Source organism: Salmo salar, chromosome ssa16 (assembly GCF_905237065.1).
Source record: "Salmo salar chromosome ssa16, Ssal_v3.1, whole genome shotgun sequence".
NCBI lineage: Eukaryota > Metazoa > Chordata > Actinopteri > Salmoniformes > Salmonidae > Salmo > Salmo salar.
Window position 1 is genome coordinate 94,413,076 of NC_059457.1, and position 9,050 is coordinate 94,422,125.

Here is a 9,050-nt window from a genome sequence, read left to right on the forward strand (position 1 = left end):
GGCTGTGCCGGGTAGAGAGGAACCAGGCTATGAGGGGTGTCCAGTCCTCTTCTGGCTGTGCCGGGTGGAGATTAGAAACCTAGAGAGGAACCAGGCTATGAGGGGTGGGCCAGTCCTCTTCTGGCTGTGCCGGGTAGAGAGGAACCAGGCTATGAGGGGTGGCCGGTCCTCTTCTGGCTGTGCCGGGTGGAGATTATAACAGAACATGGCCAAGATGTTCAAATGTTCATAAATGACCAGCAGGGTCAAATAATAATAATCACAGTGGTTGTCGAGGGTGCAACAGGTCAGCACCTCAAGACATCAGTCAGGAAGTTAAAGCTTGGTCTCAAATGGGTCTTCCAAATGGACAATGACCCCAGGCATACTTCCAAAATTGTGGCTAAATGTGTTAAGGACAACAAAGTCAAGGTATTGGAGTGGCCATCACAAAGCCCTGACCTCAATCCCATAGAACATTTGTGGGCAGAACTGAAAAAGCGTGTGCGAGCAAGGAGGCCTACAAACCTGACTCAGTTACACCAGCTCTGTCAGGAGGAATGGGCCAAAATTCACCCAACTTATTGTGGGAAGCTTGTGGAAGGCTACCCGAATCGTTTGACCCAAGTTAAACAATTTAAAGGCAATGCTACCAAATACTAATTGAGTGTATGTAAACTTCTGACCCACTGGGAATGTGATGAAAGAAATAAAAGCTGAAATAAATCATTGTCTCTACTATTATTCTGACATTTCACATTCTTAAAATAAAGTGGTGATCCTAACTGACATAAGACAGGGAATTTTTTACTAGGATTAAAATGTCAGGAATTGAGTTTAAATGTATTTGGTTAAGGTGTATGTAAACTTCTGACCTCAACTATGTGTGAAATATATATATATATATATATATGCCAAGAGCTGAGCAAAGAAAAGAGTCCCCTAATCCAGCTGGTCCTGGGGCTGAGTTCACAAACCTGTTCTACTAAAACACTGAAGCCTCAGGACCCTCATCCAGCTGGTCCTGGGGCTGAGTTCACTAACCTGTTCTACTAACACACTGAAGCCTCAGGACCCTCATCCAGCTGGTCCTGGGGCTGAGTTCACTAACCTGTTCTACTAAAACACTGAAGCCTCAGGACCCTCATCCAGCTGGTCCTGGGGCTGAGTTCACAAACCTGTTCTACTAACACACTGAAGCCTCAGGACCCTCATCCAGCTGGTCCTGGGGCTGAGTTCACTAACCTGTTCTACTAAAACACTGAAGCCTCAGGACCCTCATCCAGCTGGTCCTGGGACTGAGTTCACAAACCTGTTCTACTAACACACTGAAGCCTCAGGACCAGAACATCCAATCAATCAGAATAAACCAAATTACAACACAGTCAAATCAAAACTACATGATCTATTGGGAAACACAAAAATGCAATGCTATCTTGCCCTAAAAATCGACAGTACACCGTGGCAAACTATTTGACCACGCTTACTGATCAAAACCTTAGAAAAACCTTGATAAAGTACAGGCTCAGTGAGCACAGCCTTGCCATTGAGAAGGGTAGACACAGGAAAACCTGGCTCCCTGTAGAGGAATGGCTGTGCAACCACTGCACAACAGCAGAACCTGAGACGGAGCTGCATTTCCTGACAAAAAGTACAAAAATATAAAACAATTAGTGTCATTTCCCCAAAATTTGAAACCCTTATTCAAAGTTTCTTCAAGTGTAGTCGCAAAAACCATAAATTCGCTATGAAATCTGAAATTGCAGCCCAAATAAACGCTTCACAGAGTTCAAGTAACAGACACATCTCAACATCAACTGTTCAGAGGAGACGGCGTGCCGAGCTTGTAGCGTCAGACCCGAGAAGACTCGAGGCTGTAATCGCTGCCAAAAAGGTGCTTCTACAAAGTACTGAGTAAAAGGTCTGAAATGTGAATTATATATATTTCTTCTCAATACATCTGCAAAAATGTCTAAAACCTGTTTTTGCTTTGTCATTATGGGGTATTGTGGGTAGTCATTACGGAGTATTATGGGTAGTTTTGATGAGGGGTAAAATTTTTTTTAATCCATTTTAGAATAAGGCTGTAACGTAACAAAATGTGGAAAAAGTCAAGGGGTCTGAATACTTTCGGAATGCAGTATATATATATATATATATATTGCTCTGTGCAAAACCAGTTGAAGTGAAAAGAGCCATCTCTATGGGAGAGACCAACTCCGGGTAGGTGGAGGGGTTGTGGGAGTGTGTAGGGGTGAAGACCGACCCCCCCAACGAGAGGGCAGGGAGCGAGGGAGGTACGCAGTGGCAGACATGTCTGGACTGGTAGAGTTATGTGTGTTAGAGACAACCCCCCCCTCAAGGCTCCACTCCTACCCCCATCAGAAACAGGTGGATTGTTCCACTCCTCCCCCTCCTCAGAGACAGGTGGATTGTTCCACTCCTCAGAGACAGGTGGATTGCTCCACTCCTCAGAGACAGGTGGATTGCTCCACTCCTCAGAGACAGGTGGATTGCTCCACTCCTCAGAGACAGGTGGATTGCTCCACTCCTCAGAGACAGGTGGATTGCTCCACTCCTCAGAGACAGGTGGATTGCTCCACTCCTCAGAGACAGGTGGATTGCTCCACTCCTCAGAGACAGGTGGATTGCTCCACTCCTCAGAGACAGGTGGATTGCTCCACTCCTCAGAGACAGGTGGATTGCTCCACTCCTGAGACAGGTGGATTGCTCCACTCCTGAGACAGGTGGATTGCTCCACTCCTCAGAGACAGGTGGATTGTTCCACTCCTCAGAGACAGGTGGATTGCTCCACTCCTCAGAGACAGGTGGATTGCTCCACTCCTCAGAGACAGGTGGATTGCTCCACTCCTCAGAGACAGGTGGATTGCTCCACTCCTCAGAGACAGGTGGATTGCTCCACTCCTCAGAGACAGGTGGATTGCTCCACTCCTCAGAGACAGGTGGATTGCTCCACTCCTCAGAGACAGGTGGATTGCTCCACTCCTCAGAGACAGGTGGATTGCTCCACTCCTCAGAGACAGGTGGATTGCTCCACTCCTCAGAGACAGGTGGATTGCTCCACTCCTCAGAGACAGGTGGATTGCTCCACTCCTCAGAGACAGGTGGATTGCTCCACTCCTCAGAGACAGGTGGATTGCTCCACTCCTCAGAGACAGGTGGATTGCTCCACTCCTCAGAGACAGGTGGATTGCTCCACTCCTCAAAGACAGGTGGATTGCTCCACTCCTCAGAGACAGGTGGATTGCTCCACTCCTCAGAGACAGGTGGATTGCTCCACTCCTCAGAGACAGGTGGATTGCTCCACTCCTCAGAGACAGGTGGATTGCTCCACTCCTCCCCCTCCTCAGAGACAGGTGCATTGAGTTCACCTGAAATGATTAACCTGCCCATAGTCAAGGCCCTTCAGACACACACACACACACACACACACACACACACACACACACACACACACACACACACACTTCCTAATGCCTCTCATTCACCTGTGTTGGAAGCCCTCGTTTCATCTCTCCAACAGCATCCGTTATCCAGGTTGTTGGAGCAGAGTGTGTGTGTGTGTGTGTGTGTGTGCACCCTGTCAAACAGTCCGTGTCATAAAACCTCTAGCCGTTCCCAACAGGAAGCACACAGATACGTCGTCTCCTACAGAGAGCCGTTTAATAACCATTACAATCTACTGGATGATAGGAGGATGTGTTTCCCAGATCAGAGAACTAGACCAGGAATATACAGATATTACCAGGGGAATATGTTTCTGACTGCCTGGGAGGACCACACCTAAACTACAGCTCCTTGTTTACATGGCTTATCTCATATTACACTCTCTGTGTGAGAGAGAGAGAGAGAGAGACAGAGAGAGAGAGACAGAGAGAGAGACAGAGAGACCATGCCCCCGGATTATCTGGCCTGATGACTCCTTGCTGTCCCCCAGTCCACCTGGTCGTGCTGCGGCTCCAGTTTCAACTGTTCTGCCTGCGGCTATGGAACCCCTGACCTGTTCACCGGACGTGCTACCTGTCCCAGACCTGCTGTTTTCGACTCTCCCGCTCTCTCTCTGCCTCTCTACCACACCTGCTGTCTCGACCTCTGAATGGTCGGCTATGAAAAGCCAACTGACATTTACTCCTGAGGTGCTGACCTGTTGCACCCTCGACAACCACTGTGATTATTATTATCTGACCCTGCTGGTCATTTATGAACATTTGAACATCTAGGCCATGTTCTGTTATAATCTCCACCCGGCACAACCAGAAGAGGACGGGCCACCCCTCATAGCCTGGTTCCTCTCTACCCGGCACAGCCAGAAGAGGACTGGCCCATCCCTCATAGCCTGGTGCCTCTCTACCCGGCACAGCCAGAAGAGGACTGGCCACCCCTCAGAGCCTGGTTCCTCTCTAGGTTTCTAATCTCCACCCAGCACAGCCAGAAGAGGACTGGCCAACCCCTCATAGCCTGGTTCCTCTCTAGGTTTCTAATCTCCACCCAGCACAGCCAGAAGAGGACTGGTCCACCCCTCATAGCCTGGTTCCTCTCTAGGTTTCTAATCTCCACCCAGCACAGCCAGAAGAGGACTGGTCCACCCCTCATAGCCTGGTTCCTCTCTAGGTTTCTAATCTCCACCCAGCACAGCCAGAAGAGGACTGGTCCACCCCTCATAGCCTGGTTCCTCTCTAGGTTTCTAATCTCCACCCAGCACAGCCAGAAGACGACTGGCCACCCCTCATAGCCTGGTTCCTCTCTAGGTTTCTAATCTCCACCCGGCACAGCCAGAAGAGGACTGGCCACCCCTCATAGCCTGGTTCCTCTCTAGGTTTCTAATCTCCACCCGGCACAGCCAGAAGAGGACTGGTCCACCCCTCATAGCCTGGTTCCTCTCTAGGTTTCTAATCTCCACCTGGCACAGCCAGAAGAGGACTGGTCACCCCTCATAGCCTGGTTCCTCTCTAGGTTTCTAATCTCCACCTGGCACAGCCAGAAGAGGACTGGTCACCCCTCATAGCCTGGTTCCTCTCTAGGTTTCTAATCTCCACCCGGCACAGCCAGAAGAGGACTGGCCACCCCTCATAGCCTGGTTCCTCTCTACCCGGCACAGCCAGAAGAGGAATGGCCACCCCTCATAGCCTGGTTCCTCTCTACCCGGCACAGCCAGAAGAGGACTGGCCACCCCTCATAGCCTGGTTCCTCTCTACCCAGCACAGCCAGAAGAGGACCGGCCACCCCTCATAGCCTGGTTCCTCTCTAGGTTTCTTCCTAGGTTCCTGCCTTTCTTGGGGAGTTTTTCCTAGGGAGTTTTTCCTGAGCCACCGTGCTTCTACACCTGCATCGCTTTCCATTTGGAGATTTAAACTGAGTTTCTGTACAAGCACTTTGTGACATCTGCTTTCTAAAGACACGTGATTGGTTGAGGAGAAGTCGGTATGGAAGATAGAGAGAAGAGATATAGATATATTAGTCCAGTCTAGTCCATTAGTCCAGAACCCGATCTGGAATATTCAACTGCACTGTTTCTCTATCTGGTATGACTGGTCTATACGCAGCACATTCCCCCCCCCCCACCCCAGAATATCCCTTATCCCAGAGTTAACCACACACAGTCAGGACCTACTGTACCCATTCCACGACGGGACAGCCTGCGTCTCTGCTGCTACATTCTGGTTATTAACATGACCCGTTTCTCACACACACACACACACACACACACACACACACACACACACACACACACACACACACAGTCAGGAGGAGAACAGGAAAATAACAGGTTGACAGGGACGCAACACACGTTATACTGTATGTAGAACACCCCTCAACCCTCACAGAAAGCCCCCCTCAAACCCTTACTGAAAGCCCCCTCAAACCCTTACAGAAAGCCCCCCCTCTACCCTCACAGAAAGCCCCCCTCTCTACCCTCACAGAAAGCCCCCCCCTACCCTCACAGAAAGCCCCCCCCTCAAACCCTTACAGAAAGCCCCCCCTCTACCCTCACAGAAAGCCCCCCCTCTACCCTCACAGAAAGCCCCCCCCTACCCTCACAGAAAGCCCCCCCCTCTACCCTCACAGAAAGCCCCCCCTCTCTACCCTCACAGAAAGCCCCCCTCTCTACCCTCACAGAAAGCCCCCCTCTCTACCCTCACAGAAAGCCCCCCCTCTCTACCCTCACAGAAAGCCCCCCCTCTCTACCCTCACAGAAAGCCCCCCTCTCTACCCTCACAGAAAGCCCCCCTCTCTACCCTCACAGAAAGCCCCCCCCTCAACCCTCACAGAAAGCCCCCCTCTCTACCCTCACAGAAAGCCCCCCTCTCTACCCTCACAGAAAGCCCCCTCTCTACCCTCACAGAAAGCCCCCCCTCAACCCTCACAGAAAGCCCCCCTCAACCCTCACAGAAAGCCCCCCTCAACCCTCACAGAAAGCCCCCCCTCAACCCTCACAGAAAGCCCCCCCCTCAACCCTCACAGATGAAAACGTTCTAGAATTCCTGAAACATTCCAGAGCTGCTGAATATTCTACAACTCCTGCTGACAGAGAGCGGGGCTTTTTTTGTTGTTGAAGTGTTGTCAACTTATCCGTCTATTGGGGCGGGCGGAGCTGGGATAACTTCCCCAAGCAGCATGCAAGGAATGAATGCATAACGCATGCCAAGACTACGCTCCTGCCTAGCAACACCACGAGGAACACGACCAAAAGTAAAGAAAGAAAAGAGGCCAACGCCACCCGCCTTTAAACGAGGTCGTTTTATATAAAAAATAAAATGTAAAACACGGTTAATTAAAAGAGAGAGAAGATCTTACCAGTGTGGGTCCTCAGGTGGGCTTTTAGATGGGAAGACTTGGTGTACACTTTCTTACATCCTGGGAAACGATACACAGAAGAAGAAGAAAACTATATTGTCAGGATTATAAAATAGGCACAAGTTCAGGAATATGTACAACATACATCAAATGTTCTGTTCCACAACTGCGAGCCCTCTGATCCACAATACTATCCGTCTATGGATTCCGCTGTTCTACAATACTATCTGTTCTACAATACTCTCTACAGTATGTGTTATACAATACTATCTACAGTATATGTTCTACAATACTCTCTCTCTCTGTTCTACAATACTCTCTACAGTATGTGTTATACAATACTATCTACAGTATATGTTATACAATACTCTCTCTCAATGGAATTATGTTATAAAATACTATATATCTGTGGTATCTGCTGTTCTACTATACTATATATCTGTGGTATCTGCTGTTCTACAATACTATATATCTGTGGATTCTGCTGTTCTACTATACTATATATCTATGGATTCTGCTGTTCTACTATACTATATATCTGTGGTATCTGCTGTTCTACAATACTATATATCTGTGGATTCTGCTGTTCTACTATACTATATATCTGTGGTATCTGCTGTTCTACAATACTATATATCTGTGGATTCTGCTGTTCTACTATACTATATATCTATGGATTCTGCTGTTCTACTATACTATATATCTGTGGTATCTGCTGTTCTACAATACTATATATCTGTGGTATCTGAAGTTCTACAATACTATATATCTGTGGTATCTGCTGTTCTACAATACTATATATCTGTGGTATCTGAAGTTCTACAATACTGTGCATTCTGAAAGTATTCAGACACCTTGAATTTTTCCACGTTGTTACGTTACAGCCTCATTCAAAAATATATATTTTTTTAAATCCTCAATGTACACACATTACCCCATAATGACAAAGCAAAAACAGGTTTTTGAAATTTTAGCTAATTTATACAAATAAAAAATAGCACATTTCCATCAGTATTCAGACCCTTTACTCAGTACTTTTGTTGAAGCGCCTTTGGCAGCGATTACAGCGTCAAGTCTTCTTGGGTATGATGCTACAAGCTTGGCACACCTGTATTTGGGGAGTTTCTCCCATTCTTCTCTGCAGATCCTCTCAAGCTCTGTCAGGTTGGATGGGGAGCGTCGCTGCACAGCTATTTTCAGGTCTCTCCAGAGATGTTCGATCGGGTTCAAGTCTGGGCTCTGGCTGGGCCACTCAATGACATTCAGAGACTTGTCCCGAAGCCACTCCTGCGTTGTCTTGGCTGTCTGCTTAGGGTCGTTGTCCTTTTGGAAAGTGAAGCTTAGCCCCAGTCTGAGGGCTCCCAGTCCCTGCCGCTGAAAAACATCCCCCCCAGCCTGATGCTTCCACCACCATGATTCACCGTAGGGATGGTGCCAGGTTTCCTCCAGACGTGACGCTTGACATTTAGGCCAAAGAGTTCAATCTTGGTTTCATCTGATCAGAGAATCTTGTTTCTCATGGTCTGAGATTCTTTATGTGCCTTTTGACAAACTCCAAGCGGGCTGTCATGTGTCTTTTACTGAGGAGTGGCTTCCGTCTGGCCACTCTAGCATAAAAGGCTAGATTGGCAGAGTGCTGCAGAGATGGTTGTCCTTCTGGAAGGTTCCTCCATCTCCACAGAGGAACTCTGGAGCTCTGTCAGAGTGACCACTGGGTTCTTGGTCACCTCCCTGACCAAGGCCCTTCTCCCCCGATTGCTCAGTTTGGCCGGGCGGCCAGCTCTTAGGAAGAGTCTTGGTGGTTCCAAACTTCTTCCATTTCAGAATGATGGACGCCACTGTGTTTTTGGGGACCTTCAATGCAGCAGAAATGTTTTGGTACCCTTCCCCAGATCTGTGCCTCGACACAACCCTGTCCTGAAGCACTATGGATAATTCCTTCAACTTCATGGCTTGGTTTTTGCTCTGACATGCACTGTCAACTGTGGGACCTTATATAGACAGGTGTGTGCCTTTCCAAATCATGTCCAATCAATTGAATTTACCACAGGTGGACTCCAATCAAGTTGTAGAAACATCTCAAGGATGATCAATGAAAACATGATGCACCTGAGCTCAATTTAGAGTCTCATAGCAAAGGGTCTGAATACTTATGTAAATAAGGTAACGGTTTTTTAAATGAGCAGACATTTCTAAGAACCTGTGTTCTCTTTGTCATTATAGGGTAAAGAGTAGTTTGATGAGGAAATGTTTTT

General features: G+C 48.1%; 1 long non-coding RNA gene across 1 annotated transcript in view; it reads right to left on the reverse strand.

Moving 5' to 3' along the window:
* Positions 1–7,671, reverse strand: part of LOC123727923 (uncharacterized) — a 12,363-nt gene extending 4,692 nt beyond the window's left edge. The window contains exon 1 of the long non-coding RNA XR_006759884.1: positions 6,796–7,671. This is a non-coding gene — a long non-coding RNA (uncharacterized lncRNA). The remainder of the gene's footprint in view (positions 1–6,795) is intronic.
* Between the last annotated feature and the right edge of the window lie 1,379 nt (positions 7,672–9,050).